This window comes from Triturus cristatus, chromosome 3_2, assembly GCF_964204655.1.
Source record: "Triturus cristatus chromosome 3_2, aTriCri1.1, whole genome shotgun sequence".
Lineage (NCBI taxonomy): Eukaryota > Metazoa > Chordata > Amphibia > Caudata > Salamandridae > Triturus > Triturus cristatus.
The window spans coordinates 865,278,758-865,295,178 of NC_140584.1; positions in this window are offsets into that span (position 1 = coordinate 865,278,758).

Genomic DNA, 16,421 nt, shown 5'->3' on the forward strand with positions numbered 1-16,421 from the left:
CACTAGAAACTTCTATTCTGGGACGTATGAAGCCCACATAGAGGTAAGAGACCAGACACATTTGTGTACTTGCTGCACAGCTAAGCAAGACATCAGACTGACTATCTATATGGAGCAACCGATTTTATTCTATTTTCTGACATTCTCCATAGAACCTAATAAACTACACCCACATCTCGGATCCATTGGGACGCTGCGCTAAGGCAGAAGTGGTAGCAATTTATCTGCACCTCTACATGTCCTCTATAATAGTGAAACCAAGAGTATTTATGTAAAGGTAAGTATTTACCTTTACATAGAGTATGTATAACATTGTAATTACTCAGAGCAAGTCAGAATATCAACTATAAACATTTTCTCTGCACAGACGCAGAAGTTCCTGAAAAGCAGTAACCGAGCAAGATTGGTTTTTGTCATAAAATACATTTTTCTGATTGATACATAATTGAAGAATCTAGTTATTAAGGTACTTTGTTGTTTACAAACCTTTTTCCTTTTTCTACTCACTATTGAATTTCACTTACTTTTTTGGTGTAGGGGCTATTCTTTTAGTCACTCTAAAGATGTAAGCTATATACACATAGAATCATTTTATGCTGGTTTTTTGTTAAAATCTCTGAGTGATCCCTGACCTAAAATGATAGTATGAAGTCTAAAAATTTTGTCAAAATAAATTACCTGCCTTAATCATAATTATAATTATTATATCTAACCCCTTACAGATTCCCCCACATCATTTAGGGCTTGTTGCCCCTCCTGTTGGTGGCCCTGAAGAAGGTGTCTTGTCACCGAAACGCGCGTAGGCCCCTTTCCATCCAGAGGAGAGGTCTCCAGAGACTCAATACTACCTGATATAACTGTTTTTGCTGTTATTTCTTTGTCCTGGAGACTATGTCAAACAACCAAATGTTTAGTGCTACATTTTAACATGAGTATGACTGATGTATGTGTGAGAGTATGATCTGTTTTTTTATATGACTAGCCACGGGATCATGTGTTAGGGTTTTTGGATATTATCAAATGAGAATATATATGTGATAAAGCTATGAAAACAATGGAGAAATTTTCTCAATGAATGCTTATAAAATTTTAAAAAAATATAAATAAAAACTGTTAATAAATATATGTATTTTTCTGTTTAATTTTTCCGCTTTTGGCAGGTGAGAACTCTTTGTAGTCTCAAACAAAATAATATAGGTCCTGAAAGAGCCTTTCTCTAATATTGTGGGTGTGGGCTGCATCCTGAGTGTGTGCATGGATTGAGAAGGTCATCCTGCAGCTGGCAGTGATCCACTCCCCCCATCTCTGTTGGACGTTGATGTGGCCTGGTTGCCGGATGTAGTAGCAGAGCTGTGCAGATGCACCTGGGATGTGGACAAGTAACATGGGATTACGAACGCACATGTCCGTAGAGTGCAGGGTAGGAGTAGACACGGATGCCATAGTTGAGCTGGGAGATGGTCTCCCTCTTGCCTTGAGGTGGATGGAACTGGGGATCTTGTGCACAATGCAGAGTGTGCTGCCGCATGAGGCACAGATGCTGCTGATCAGCATAGCACATGTCAGCAAGCAATCCATGATGGACACCAGCTCGTTTGCGTGGACACTGGGTGCCCTTGCAGCAGGGCCTGCAGCAGCATGCGCCATGTCAAGGAAACAATGCCACAAGTAGCACACAAAGACAAGGATCCCAGGAAGGAACCATGCAAAAGGTGTATGTCAAGGAAGGAATGTCTGGTTCAACATGGCACACACACACACAATGGATTCACATGCAGCACAGTGGCCGTCGTGGAGACTGACATGCCAGAAAACCTACACAGCCATGGACATCATGCACAATACAGAATCTAATCCCTGACAAACAGCTTGCATCTTGCTACGCTACACATAGACTCATATGCACCATCTCTGAGAACAATGCCAGACATGCCGCATGCACAGTGGCAACAGACCACCATTGACAGAGATGAGGCACCTTGGAGGCAGAGGGACACCTTTATTACTCATGTGTGTCGGAATGTTAATGCAACTCTGTCAACACATACACAGGTCATGTGGATGAACACGTGGGACCAACACTGGCACCTCCCTTAGCACCACCGATGCTGGAAATCCATGGCACTGGCACTCAAGTGACGGGTACAGCTAAACACCCCCTGCTGCTCACGGAGAGCCTGCTATACACCATTGAGCCCCTAATGGGGAATTCACACACCATCTCAACCCGGTGCAACCCGTATGTTTCAGAGGCCAGTGTTACACACATTGATGGCTCCATCACAATCCCATTACAGATGACTGTCACCAAGTCTGACCATCAATTCAGGTGAATTCTGCTCCAGGTCATGTGCCCCGTGGTGATTCTACATGTATGCTAAGTAACCAAACATGAACAGGAGCAGTGCACACACATTCAAAACAAATACCACTCCCAAAAAGACGTGCTGCATCCCTTACCCGAAGGAGATTTTCAAACCTGTCCGTGCATGTAACGCTGATTCAGCACATGTTGCTGTGTTCATGAGGAATAGCAGGAGCACAACGATGCCACCGGCAGACAGCATGCGCAAGTACCTGTGGATGGGAGACACACCAGAAGTCAGCCAAATGAAGTACATCCGCATGCATGTGCATGTACTCGACACGTATTAGGTTGTCAACATGCTAGGTGACAATGATGACTCTGGAAAATCATTCTTCTATTGTACCATCACTCGAATGACACATCCAAACACACCTCAGACTCACTTTGAAGACATGCAGATGGACACACACATTGCAACACATGCCACACACAGCCCAATGCGTGCACACTCAGACACTGGAACTCACCACTAAGCAAAGAAGTCGCGTATGAGCCGACTCTGCATGTCCTCTGCCGCATCCTCCTCCTCCACATCACTTGCCTCGTGCCCAAGCCCTTCATCCTCCACGTGTGGATGGTCCTGCTCATCTGGATCCAGAATGAGTGGCACAGCTTTCTCCACTGCCATGTTGTGCAGCATGCAGCACACAAGGAATATCTTGCAGACCTTCACCGGTGCATATGGGAGTGCGCCACCGGTCATGTGGAGGCAACGGAATCGGCTCTTCAGGAGGCCAAACGTCCTCTCTATCACTCGCCTGGTCCACCCATGGGCGTTGTTGTAGCGGTGATCGGCAGCCATGCGGGGGTTGCGGAGAGGCATGATCAGCCATCGCATGTTGGGATAGCCAGCGTCCCCTACATGGAAACATCATGGACAACAGTGGGTCAGGAGAAGCAGTAAGACAGGAAGATGACGTTAAATACAGGACTGCCAGAGTATACCCACCAACAAAACATGCTCGTTCGTTTAGCAGCTGCAGCATCATTTCAGGCACCCTGCTACGCCTCATGATGTACACATCGTGTGCTGATCCTGGAAAACGAGCACAGACATGGGAAATCACCATGTTGGCAAGACACACCGCAAGGGCATTAATGGAGTGGTAATGCTTGCGGTTACGTAAGGCTACCTCCTGTGCCTGTGGTGGTACCAAAGCCACATGTGTTCCATCTATGGACCCAATGACATGGGGCATCCCTCCCAGGGCATAGAACTCACGCTTGACAGCTGTCAACTGCTCAGGAGTTGGGAATTTTATGAACTCATCAAGGTGCTCCAACATGGCCTCTAAAAAATCATGCAGAACACGGCTTGACATGGTTTGGGACATCCCACCCACATGGGCAATGGTATGTTGAAAGGTACCCGTGGCCATGAAATGTAGGGCTGCCATCACCTTCACCTTGGGTGTCAGTGCACCAGGATACCTGTGTAGCGGTTGGAGGTGTGCTTCTAGCCGTGTCGTCAAGTCCTCAATCAAATGTTGGGGGAAGCGGTAGCGGCGTATACAGTCATTTTCCCGCATATCTGCCAAGTCCGGAATTGCTCGAGGGAGAGGCGGAGCCCTGCAGTGAATTAGAAGGGACAACGAAGAGTGAGTCCAGTACACCACCAATGTCAATGTACTGAGCACATGGTCAACAGGCAATACACATATGCTACATACAGAGTCAGGTCTGTGCAATATGCCCTGGACACGTTTGCCAGCCATGTGACACTCCTACCAAGAGACAGCTCCAAACGTTTATTCTCAACCTCATAATGCCATGCCATGAAACTAGCTGTGGGCCAGTGTAAGTGAGCAGGCAGATGCATTGCAGGAGTTACAGACAACCAAATATGTGCAGAGGAAGGATGTTTATTGTACAGACCGGTTGCGGAACACTAGAGGCACAGGTCACATGTCATAGAAAAAGGACAGACCACACACCTTGCCATGAAGGATTACATTTCAAGAAAGATCCCACATACATTGAGAGGATGCAAATATGTCCTTGTTTTGAAACTCCGTGTCGACGCATACACACACACCTTACGTCGGATTCCACATGTGGCCTGGTATGCGTAACACTGTGCCATGGCCATCTACACACAGACACATGTTGGTTGCAGCAACTGCAGATGCATTTGACCAAACACCTACAGCAAGCTAATGGCAACACACGACACATACATGACATAGTCACATCGTGCAACGCGGGTAGTCACATGTCAGGAGTGAAAACCCCTGTAGCTGGCATCAGGGGACAGTTGCGTGTGTTGTTGACTGTGCCATGGCAGTGCCGCTTTTCACACGTGTTCTGTACTACATGCACACATGTCAAAGGAGTGAAGGGGATGTCTGGCACACAGTCCACCATCACACATGACATCTGTACACATCTCATCATACATCTATTGCCTTCACAACTCAGGAGTAATGTGCCACATTACAGCCTGACTCACCTGTGCCCCACACATGTAGTACTGCACAGACAATGCCTTGATGTCCAGCCTTGGACAAGTATGTCAGCTCTATTCCTTTCTGTGTGCTGCCTGTCACTACTGTCAGGTGTGAAATGCACCGTACATGCGCTCTGAGGGCGTGTGTATGTTCCCCATCACTATGGGAGTGCTGCCGTAGGCCTACCCATAGTGAAACGGCCCGTACACGCATGTGTACGGGGCGTATCACTATGGGTATGCATACGCGAGCAAAGCCAGAGTGAAACGGCTCGTACACACGCGTGTACGGGCCGTTTCACTATGGGTGTGCTCGCGTATGCGTACCCATAGTGATACGCCCCGTACACACGCGTATACGGGCCGTTTCACTATGGGTGTGCTCGCGTATGCATACCCATAGTGATACGCCCCGTACACACGCGTGTACGGGCCGTTTCACTATGGCTTTGCTCGCGTATGCGTACCCATAGTGATACGCCCCGTACACACGCGTGTACGGGCCGTTTCACTATGGCTTTGCTTGCGTATGCGTACCCATAGTGATACGCCCTGTACACACGCGTGTATGGGCCGTTTCAATGCTTTTGGGGTTCCCTAGGGCCCTGGAACTCACCGTACCTGTGTGTGAATGTCCAAATTACATAGGGGACACATGAGGGACAAGTATAAAGCCCTACATGCATGCTGGTTGTCATGGAGACCGAGTTTAAAGTTTGAATTTTTTCATCAGTTGCCCAGCTAAAGTCGGTTTGAAAGAATCTACATTGTTGCAAAGTGGTTGTAGAGTTGACATCATGCTCAATAAAAAAAAATGCTAAGGCACTGACTGTGGTAGGTTTAAAGTGATTGGAGGAAACATAGGATGCAAATGTGAGTGACCAATCACTCTGTACTCCTGTGAATGAAACAGGGCAGCAAGGCAGATATAAGGCAGCCAGGTCCCATGAGAGAGCACTTGCCTGCACAACCTTTGATTCCACACCACTGCTGCTGCTGTTCGTGATTCCTCTGGCACCATGTCCAGGTCTGTGGAGAGGGCCCAGCCTTTCACCCACGAGGAGAACCAAGCCCTGCTGGATGTGATCCTCCCACAGTACCCCATGCTGTATGGTCGACCAGGGGTTCAGGTGAGTGCTGAGTCCACTAGCAAAGACTGTGCCCCTTTATTGTGACTGTGACTTCTGCCATTGTGTCCAGGTGTAACACACATGCAATGTACTGTAGGGTGGGTCCCGGGTGGGGGAATGCCTAATGTCTCCCAGCCAGAGCAGGCTGTGGTGCATGTCTGCTCTCCTCACTTGCATTGTGTGTACTGTGACAATCACTGCATGTGGCATTACACATTCTGCCTGTCTAATCCTCCTGGGAATGTTGTTACTACAGTCCTAATGTGAATCTGTGCTCCCCCCAGTGTGACAGGTGGCAGTACCCACAGATGTGTGTTTGTTCAGTGTACCTGTGCTGAGAGTGTACAAATGATGTGTTTGTCCCCTGGACATTGGTGGGTGTGTGTAAGTCCCCTGTCATGTGGGTGAGTGCATATGTGGAGTGTAGCACCCTAGCTGCATGAGGGAAGGCTATACCCTGCCCATCTGATGTGAGCAGGGAGCAGTGCTGTGTGTCTGCGGTGATGGGCCAGCCCCACACCTGTGACACCCCCCAGTCTAGTGGCACATGTGCAGAGTGAGGTGTGTAGCTGCAGTCGGCAATGGCAGGTGATTGTCCTGTGGCTGTGTGTGTCTGTGTACTCTGCTGAGGGCGCCTCAGTGGCCTGTGGCATGTGACTGCTTTGAGGTGCTGCACATAATCCTGGTGTCGCTTGTGATGCACAGTGTGAGCCTGGATGATTGATTGTGTCGTACCCCTCATGCCACCTGTGTACTCTACAATGCCACCTAGTGCATTTTGCCTTCCACAGAGGAAAATGTCCCTATGACACAGGTGTAATGAGTTTGATGCATTCTATGCCCTGTTAAAACCAGCCAAATTGTCCTAATGTGTGTCTCTGTGACATGTCGCAGGTGTATTGATGTTGTCTCACTTTTTCTTCCTCACAGGTAAGCGCCTGTGCCAAGGAGCAGATCTGGAAGGACGCCGTCAGTGCCGTGAGGCAGACCGATGGTCGGAAGCGGCGCCTAGCCCAGGTGAGGAAACGCTGGCAGGATATCCGGTGCTGGACGCGGAGGATCGCACGGGTCCTGCTGGGGGACTCACCTGTGAGCCAAAAGAACCATGGGCGCCGCCGTCTGACCCACATCCACAAGCGTGTGCTGGCGGTCGTCTTCCCTGACATGGACAGGCGCTTACGGGAAAAGCAGCAGCAGGAAGGGGGTAGGTACATGTGTGTTTGTTGTGTGTCACCAGCATTTGTAAGTGCACAGTTGCATGGATACACTGCCAGGGTTTACATGTGCAGTGCAGTTCCTGGTCCCCAAAGTGTAGCGGTGCTGTCCTTCCTCCCTTCCCCTCCTTGCCATGTGTACCCTGGTCTGTGTGTAGTCACACTTGCACAAGGTTATCTAGGCTGCCAGTTTATCGATGTGCCCAATGCTTGCAGCTTCATGTGTGGGGGTGGTGTGTAACAGGTTTTGGGACCTTGCCTGTCCCTTTCCAGTTCAGTACTTGCGTGCACACTCAGACACTGGAACTCACCACTAAGCAAAGAAGTCGCGTATGAGCCGACTCTGCATGTCCTCTGCCGCATCCTCCTCCTCCACATCACTTGCCTCGTGCCCAAGCCCTTCATCCTCCACGTGTGGATGGTCCTGCTCATCTGGATCCAGGATGAGTGGCACAGCTTTCTCCACTGCCATGTTGTGCAGCATGCAGCACACAAGGAATATCTTGCAGACCTTCACCGGTGCATATGGGAGTGCGCCACCGGTCATGTGGAGGCAACGGAATCGGCTCTTCAGGAGGCCAAACGTCCTCTCTATCACTCGCCTGGTCCACCCATGGGCGTTGTTGTAGCGGTGATCGGCAGCCATGCGGGGGTTGCGGAGAGGCATGATCAGCCATCGCATGTTGGGATAGCCAGCGTCCCCTACATGGAAACATCATGGACAACAGTGGGTCAGGAGAAGCAGTAAGACAGGAAGATGACGTTAAATACAGGACTGCCAGAGTATACCCACCAACAAAACATGCTTGTTCGTTTCGCAGCTGCAGCATCATTTCAGGCACCCTGCTACGCCTCATGATGTACGCATCGTGTGCTGATCCTGGAAAACGAGCACAGACATGGGAAATCACCATGTTGGCAAGACACACCGCAAGGGCATTAATGGAGTGGTAATGCTTGCGGTTACGTAAGGCTACCTCCTGTGCCTGTGGTGGTACCAAAGCCACATGTGTTCCATCTATGGACCCAATGACATGGGGCATCCCTCCCAGGGCATAGAACTCACGCTTGACAGCTGTCAACTGCTCAGGAGTTGGGAATTTTATGAACTCATCAAGGTGCTCCAACATGGCCTCTAAAAAATCATGCAGAACACGGCTTGACATGGTTTGGGACATCCCACCCACATGGGCAATGGTATGTTGAAAGGTACCCGTGGCCATGAAATGTAGGGCTGCCATCACCTTCACCTTGGGTGTCAGTGCACCAGGATACCTGTGTAGTGGTTGGAGGTGTGCTGCTAGCCGTGTCGTCAAGTCCTCAATCAAACGTTGGGGGAAGCGGTAGCGGCGTATACAGTCATTTTCCCGCATATCTGCCAAGTCTGGAATTGCTCGAGGGAGAGGCGGAGCCCTGCAGTGAATTAGAAGGGACAACGAAGAGTGAGTCCAGTACACCACCAATGTCAATGTACTGAGCACATGGTCAACAGGCAATACACATATGCTACATACAGAGTCAGGTCTGTGCAATATGCCCTGGACACGTTTGCCAGCCATGTGACACTCCTACCAAGAGACAGCTCCAAACGTTTATTCTCAACCTCATAATGCCATGCCATGAAACTAGCTGTGGGCCAGTGTAAGTGAGCAGGCAGATGCATTGCAGGAGTTACAGACAACCAAATATGTGCAGAGGAAGGATGTTTATTGTACAGACCGGTTGCGGAACACTAGAGGCACAGGTCACATGTCATAGAAAAAGGACAGACCACACACCTTGCCATGAAGGATTACATTTCAAGAAAGATCCCACATACATTGAGAGGATGCAAATATGTCCTTGTTTTGAAACTCCGTGTCGACGCATACACACACACCTTACGTCGGATTCCACATGTGGCCTGGTATGCGTAACACTGTGCCATGGCCATCTACACACAGACACATGTTGGTTGCAGCAACTGCAGATGCATTTGACCAAACACCTACAGCAAGCTAATGGCAACACACGACACATACATGACATAGTCACATCGTGCAACGCGGGTAGTCACATGTCAGGAGTGAAAACCCCTGTAGCTGGCATCAGGGGACAGTTGCGTGTGTTGTTGACTGTGCCATGGCAGTGCCGCTTTTCACACGTGTTCTGTACTACATGCACACATGTCAAAGGAGTGAAGGGGATGTCTGGCACACAGTCCACCATCACACATGACATCTGTACACATCTCATCATACATCTATTGCCTTCACAACATAGGAGTAATGTGCCACATTACAGCCTGACTCACCTGTGCCCCACACATGTAGTACTGCACAGACAATGCCTTGATGTCCAGCCTTGGACAAGTATGTCAGCTCTATTCCTTTCTGTGTGCTCCCTGTCACTACTGTCAGGTGTGAAATGCACCGTACATGCGCTCTGAGGGCGTGTGTATGTTCCCCATCACTATGGGAGTGCTGCCGTAGGCCTACCCATAGTGAAACGGCCCGTACACGCATGTGTACGGGGCGTATCACTATGGGTACGCATACGCGAGCAAAGCCTGAGTGAAACGGCTCGTACACACGCGTGTACGGGCCGTTTCACTATGGGTGTGCTCGCGTATGCGTACCCATAGTGATACGCCCCGTACACACGCGTATACGGGCCGTTTCACTATGGGTGTGCTCGCGTATGCATACCCATAGTGATACGCCCCGTACACACTCGTGTACGGGCCGTTTCACTATGGCTTTGCTCGCGTATGCGTACCCATAGTGATACGCCCCGTACACACGCGTGTACGGGCCGTTTCACTATGGCTTTGCTTGCGTATGCGTACCCATAGTGATACGCCCTGTACACACGCGTGTACTGGCCGTTTCAATGCTTTTGGGGTTCCCTAGGGCCCTGGAACTCACCGTACCTGTGTGTGAATGTCCAAATTACATAGGGGACTCATGAGGGACAAGTATAAAGCCCTACATGCATGCTGGTTGTCATGGAGACCGAGTTTAAAGTTTGAATTTTTTCATCAGTTGCCCAGCTAAAGTCGGTTTGAAAGAATCTACATTGTTGCAAAGTGGTTGTAGAGTTGACATCATGCTCAATAAAAAAAAAATGCTAAGGCACTGACTGTGGTAGGTTTAAAGTGATTGGAGGAAACATAGGATGCAAATGTGAGTGACCAATCACTCTGTACTCCTGTGAATGAAACAGGGCAGCAAGGCAGATATAAGGCAGCCAGGTCCCATGAGAGAGCACTTGCCTGCACAACCTTTGATTCCACACCACTGCTGCTGCTGTTCGTGATTCCTCTGGCACCATGTCCAGGTCTGTGGAGAGGGCCCAGCCTTTCACCCACGAGGAGAACCAAGCCCTGCTGGATGTGATCCTCCCACAGTACCCCATGCTGTATGGTCGACCAGGGGTTCAGGTGAGTGCTGAGTCCACTAGCAAAGACTGTGCCCCTTTTTTGTGACTGTGACTTCTGCCATTGTGTCCAGGTGTAACACACATGCAATGTACTGTAGGGTGGGTCCCGGGTGGGGGAATGCCTAATGTCTCCCAGCCAGAGCAGGCTGTGGTGCATGTCTGCTCTCCTCACTTGCATTGTGTGTACTGTGACAATCACTGCATGTGGCATTACACATTCTGCCTGTCTAATCCTCCTGGGAATGTTGTTACTACAGTCCTAATGTGAATCTGTGCTCCCCCCAGTGTGACAGGTGGCAGTACCCACAGATGTGTGTTTGTTCAGTGTACCTGTGCTGAGAGTGTACAAATGATGTGTTTGTCCCCTGGACATTGGTGGGTGTGTGTAAGTCCCCTGTCATGTGGGTGAGTGCATATGTGGAGTGTAGCACCCTAGCTGCATGAGGGAAGGCTATACCCTGCCCATCTGATGTGAGCAGGGAGCAGTGCTGTGTGTCTGCGGTGATGGGCCAGCCCCACACCTGTGACACCCCCCAGTCTAGTGGCACATGTGCAGAGTGAGGTGTGTAGCTGCAGTCGGCAATGGCAGGTGATTGTCCTGTGGCTGTGTGTGTCTGTGTACTCTGCTGAGGGCGCCTCAGTGGCCTGTGGCATGTGACTGCTTTGAGGTGCTGCACATAATCCTGGTGTCGCTTGTGATGCACAGTGTGAGCCTGGATGATTGATTGTGTCGTACCCCTCATGCCACCTGTGTACTCTACAATGCCACCTAGTGCATTTTGCCTTCCACAGAGGAAAATGTCCCTATGACACAGGTGTAATGAGTTTGATGCATTCTATGCCCTGTTAAAACCAGCCAAATTGTCCTAATGTGTGTCTCTGTGACATGTCGCAGGTGTATTGATGTTGTCTCACTTTTTCTTCCTCACAGGTAAGTGCCTGTGCCAAGGAGCAGATCTGGAAGGACGCCGTCAGTGCCGTGAGGCAGACCGATGGTCGGAAGCGGCGCCTAGCCCAGGTGAGGAAACGCTGGCAGGATATCCGGTGCTGGACGCGGAGGATCGCACGGGTCCTGCTGGGGGACTCACCTGTGAGCCAAAAGAACCATGGGCGCCGCCGTCTGACCCACATCCACAAGCGTGTGCTGGCGGTCGTCTTCCCTGACATGGACAGGCGCTTACGGGAAAAGCAGCAGCAGGAAGGGGGTAGGTACATGTGTGTTTGTTGTGTGTCACCAGCATTTGTAAGTGCACAGTTGCATGGATACACTGCCAGGGTTTACATGTGCAGTGCAGTTCCTGGTCCCCAAAGTGTAGCGGTGCTGTCCTTCCTCCCTTCCCCTCCTTGCCATGTGTACCCTGGTCTGTGTGTAGTCACACTTGCACAAGGTTATCTAGGCTGCCAGTTTATCGATGTGCCCAATGCTTGCAGCTTCATGTGTGGGGGTGGTGTGTAACAGGTTTTGGGACCTTGCCTGTGCCCTTTCCAGTTCAGTACTTGTGGGGTCCATGTCAGTTGGCACTGATGCTGAGTCCAGACATAGCAGTGTGTCTCAAAAGTGTATTGCATTACAGCATGCATGTCCTATTTTGTGGCCTGTGACATGATGTGCATGAGTGTGAGATATGCTGAGTGCAGGGATGGTGGCTTGTGTTGCAGTCAGTACCATTCAGGACCATGGAGTAGTGTGGCCACTACTGTCCCCTGGGGCATCTTTTCCTAGGTATCATGTGTGTAATCCAAAAATGTCGACAATCTCCATGTCTACAGCATAGGTTGTGCTCTGTGCCATTGTACCCTGCCACCATTTGTATTTACGTGAACTCTGCTACATGTGTCCACTGTACAGGCTGACCAAATGTCCCTTGTTCATACTCACGGGGGCCAGTGCCTGTGTGTCTTGGTAAAATGGTCTGATGATGTCCATTAGTAGATGATGTATTTGTACCGGCGCACCAGGGGTTTTTTGTGTCCAATCAGGATTTCGGGCAGGCCATGTGTTTTTATTCCAGACTAAGAGATGTAAGTGCTTCCTGTGTCTCAAAAAATTGTCTCATGTAGGGGGTGGTTGGAGCGGGCAAGGCCTACATGTCTAAACCTGGAGTCTCCTTGCTAGGTCTGGCCAGTGTGTGATGTTTGTCTGGACATACACTCAAGGTGCAGTGACCCATTAATGTTGGGCATGTTTTTAAGTATTGCCTTTGCAGCATGTGCCTACAGTTAATAGACATGGTTCCAGCTCATCCCTTTTTACGCCAACGCTGCGTGCCGCAGATGCTGTGCTGGATTGTCCCCAGTGCCTGGCTCCTCTGTCCTAATCCATATCATGTTATTTGCTTTTGTGTCATGCTCTCCATAGTTGGTCAGTGGCATGGTGGGTCAACCAACTGTGTGTTGCAGGGCCTACATATGTACCTTGTATTGTAGATGTTACTCATGTTGCTTTTCAGGAATTGCACTGTGACCTATGTGGATTCTACTCATGTGACATATGTATACAGGTGTCTGATTATTTTCTGTCTCTTCACCTTGCCCACAGCATCGTCGGGGGACACCGAGGGAGACACTGGCACGGACCGTGTGGAGGGAGCGAGCACCAGTGCCAGCAGTGCAGAGCTGTCTGGCACATCGAGTGGCACGGAGGCCGACTGGAGTGCAGCGGAGGACCTGTACAGTCACACCACCAGCGACTATGACGCAGACTGGTCCGAGGCTGAGCACTCCGAGGGGGCGGTGGCTGGTCCCACAGCTGACACCAGCACTCCATCACTACCCGCCCCCTCCATTCCGATCACCGGCCTCCCACTTGCTCGTGTCCCTTTCCGCCGTGCTCGGTCACCACGTGTCTCCTTCTTGCCAGGCACCGCACCCCCTGCCCCTGTCTCCACTGCTGCCACCAATGCCGAGTCTGTGGACATCCTGCGGCAGTTGCGGGTTGGTCAGACTGCGACGCTTAATGCCCTCCATGGCCACAGCCAAGTGCTGAACCAGATGGAGGCATACTTGGAGGGCATTTCAGCCGCACAGTCTGACCAACGCAACTTGATGAGGTCCATAGACTCGACACTGACTGCAGCAGTGGGTCTCCTGCAGCGCAACATCCCACCCCCTACCCCTGCCCCATTCACACTTCCCACTCCCATGCCTGTCCCACGTACACCCAGACGTCAGCATGCACGCACCCCACCAGACACAGGCACCACACCAGCAGGGCAGGGCAAGCGCACACCTCCTGGCACGCACACACAGGGTGAGGTAGGCACACCCACTGGGTCGGGGGGCAAATGTAAGTCACGCAGCCAGAGTGGGAGTCCGCATTCCGCAAAATCCACTCCCTCCAAATCCACTCCCCTCAGCTCTCCTGGCCAAGATTCGGACACAGGGTCAGTCCTGCCCAGGATGTCCATCAGCCCCAGTGTGGCACCACCCCGCAAGCGGTGGAGGCAGGACACCGCTAGGGGAGTTGAGCCCCCCCCCTGTCCACACCCTCCCCCAGTAGCGCTGCGACCCATCCCTCTGACCCCCCCCCCCCTCCTTGGGGCCTGTGGTTCCTTCGGGTGCAGGGGAGACGCTGGGGGACCTTGCTGACGTGTGCAGCGCCATCCTCACCACCTCCTTTGGAGCTGCCCCACCCCCTGTGGTGGAGTCCTCCGTCCCTGCACCCACAACGCCTGCCCTTGCCCCTCCTGTCCCTGCGGTGCCTGGTCCTTCCCCCCCACATGATGCCCCCCCCCACTGTGGAAGACAGGGTGGTCTGAACTGTGCAGGCAAGCTAGGGGACACGTGTCCCACTGTGTCCCCCATCCAGCTGTGACTCATGGACTGCCCTATGGGCTTTGTAAATATTGAACTTTCTACGGACAAACAATTTTAGATCATGCTGATTAAAGCCATTTTTGTTTCCTTTGAACACTACTGCTTTTCTGATGTTGCTGTTGGTGGGGCTGCTACATGATTTTGGGTGGTGATCATGTGTTGTGTGTGTGGGAAATGTAGTAGTGTGCTGGTCATAGGGGGGACCCTGGTATCTGTGTGCCATCACAAGGTGTTAGCTAAGTTTCTTTGTTCATGTAAGCAGTTACTGCATGGTGAAATTGTCCCAAGGTGTGTTCCTTCCTCTGTGTACCCTGTCATCTTCCCTGCAGGGTGTTTCCAATATGTTGTGCTGAGCTGTGTGTACATTAGCTGGGTGTGTGACGGACCCCTTCAACTTTGACCATGCATGCAGAGCGATGTCTCCACCTGCATCATTCGTGGCATCCTTGGTGATCACTGTACTTGTGTATGTGGACTGTTGACATGACTTCATGTGGACATGTTCCCTTTTAGGCAGTATGCATGTGTGTACTCCCAGCCTCGCACACGTGTGACATGTACTGCAGGGTCTTTGTGCACCTGACTGACAATTGTGGCCATTGGATCTGTGGGTACTCCAACCTTTTTCTTTCCATGGGCACTGCTGGGGGCCGCTGCACACACCCCTCCTGTGTCTGGGCACTGCTGGGTGGACTCTGCACACATCCCTCCTGTGTCTGGGCACTGCTGGGAGTGGTAGGCACCCACCCCTCCTATGTCTGGGCACTGCTGGGAGGACTCTGCACCCACCCCTCCTGCGTCTGGGCACTGCTGGGGGTGATAGGCACCCACCCCTCCTATGTCTGGGCACTGCTGGGAGGACTCTGCACCCACCCCTCCTATGTCTGGGCACTGCTTGGAGGACTCTGCACCCACCCTCCTGCGTCTGGGAACTGCTGGGAGGCCTCTGAACCCACCCCTCCTGTGTCTGGGCACTGCTGGGAGGACTCTGCACACACCCCTCATGTGTCTGGGCACTGCTGGGAGTGATAGGCACCCACCCCTCCTATGTCTGGGCACTGCTGGGAGGCCTCTGCACCCACCCCTCCTGTGTCTGGGCACTGCTGGGAGGACTCTGCACACACCCCTCATGTGTCTGGGCACTGCTGGGAGTGATAGGCACCCACCCCTCCTATGTCTGGGCACTGCTGGGAGGACTCTGCACCCACCCCTCCTGCGTCTGGGCACTGCTGGGAGGCCTCTGCACCCACCCCTCCTGTGTCTGGGCACTGCTGGGAGGACTCTGCACCCACCCCTCCTATGTCTGGGCACTGCTGGGAGGACTCTGCACCCACCCCTCCTGTGTCTGGGCACTGCTGGGAGGCCTCTGCACCCACCCCTCCTGTGTCTGGGCACTGCTGGGCGGACTCTGCACCCACCCCTCCTATGTCTGGGCACTGCTGGGAGGCCTCTGCACCCACCCCTCCTGTGTCTGGGCACTGCTGGGAGGACTCTGCACCCACCCCTCCTATGTCTGGGCACTGCTGGGAGGCCTCTGCACCCACCCCTCCTGTGTCTGGGCACTGCTGGGAGGACTCTGCACCCACCCCTCCTGTGTCTGGCCATGTACGCTCCATACATACATGGGTGGGGGTACGGTCTGTACATACACTGTTAGGGTGGGGGTACGCTCCATACGTACGCGGGTGTGGGTACGGTCCGTACATACACTGTTGGGGTGGGGGTACGCTCCATCCGTACGCGGGTGTTGGTACGCGTGTACATACACGGGTGGGGGTGCGGCCCGTACATACACTGTTGGGGTGAGGGTACGCTCCATACATACACTGTTGGGGTGGGGGTACGCTCCATACGTACGCGGGTGTGGGTACGGTCCGTACATACACTGTTGGGGTGGGGGTACGCTCCATATGTACGCGGGTGTGGGTACGGTCCGTACATACACTGTTGGGGTGTGGGTACGGTCCGTACATACACTGTTGGGGTGGGGGTACGTTCCATACATACACGGGTGTGGGTACGGTCTG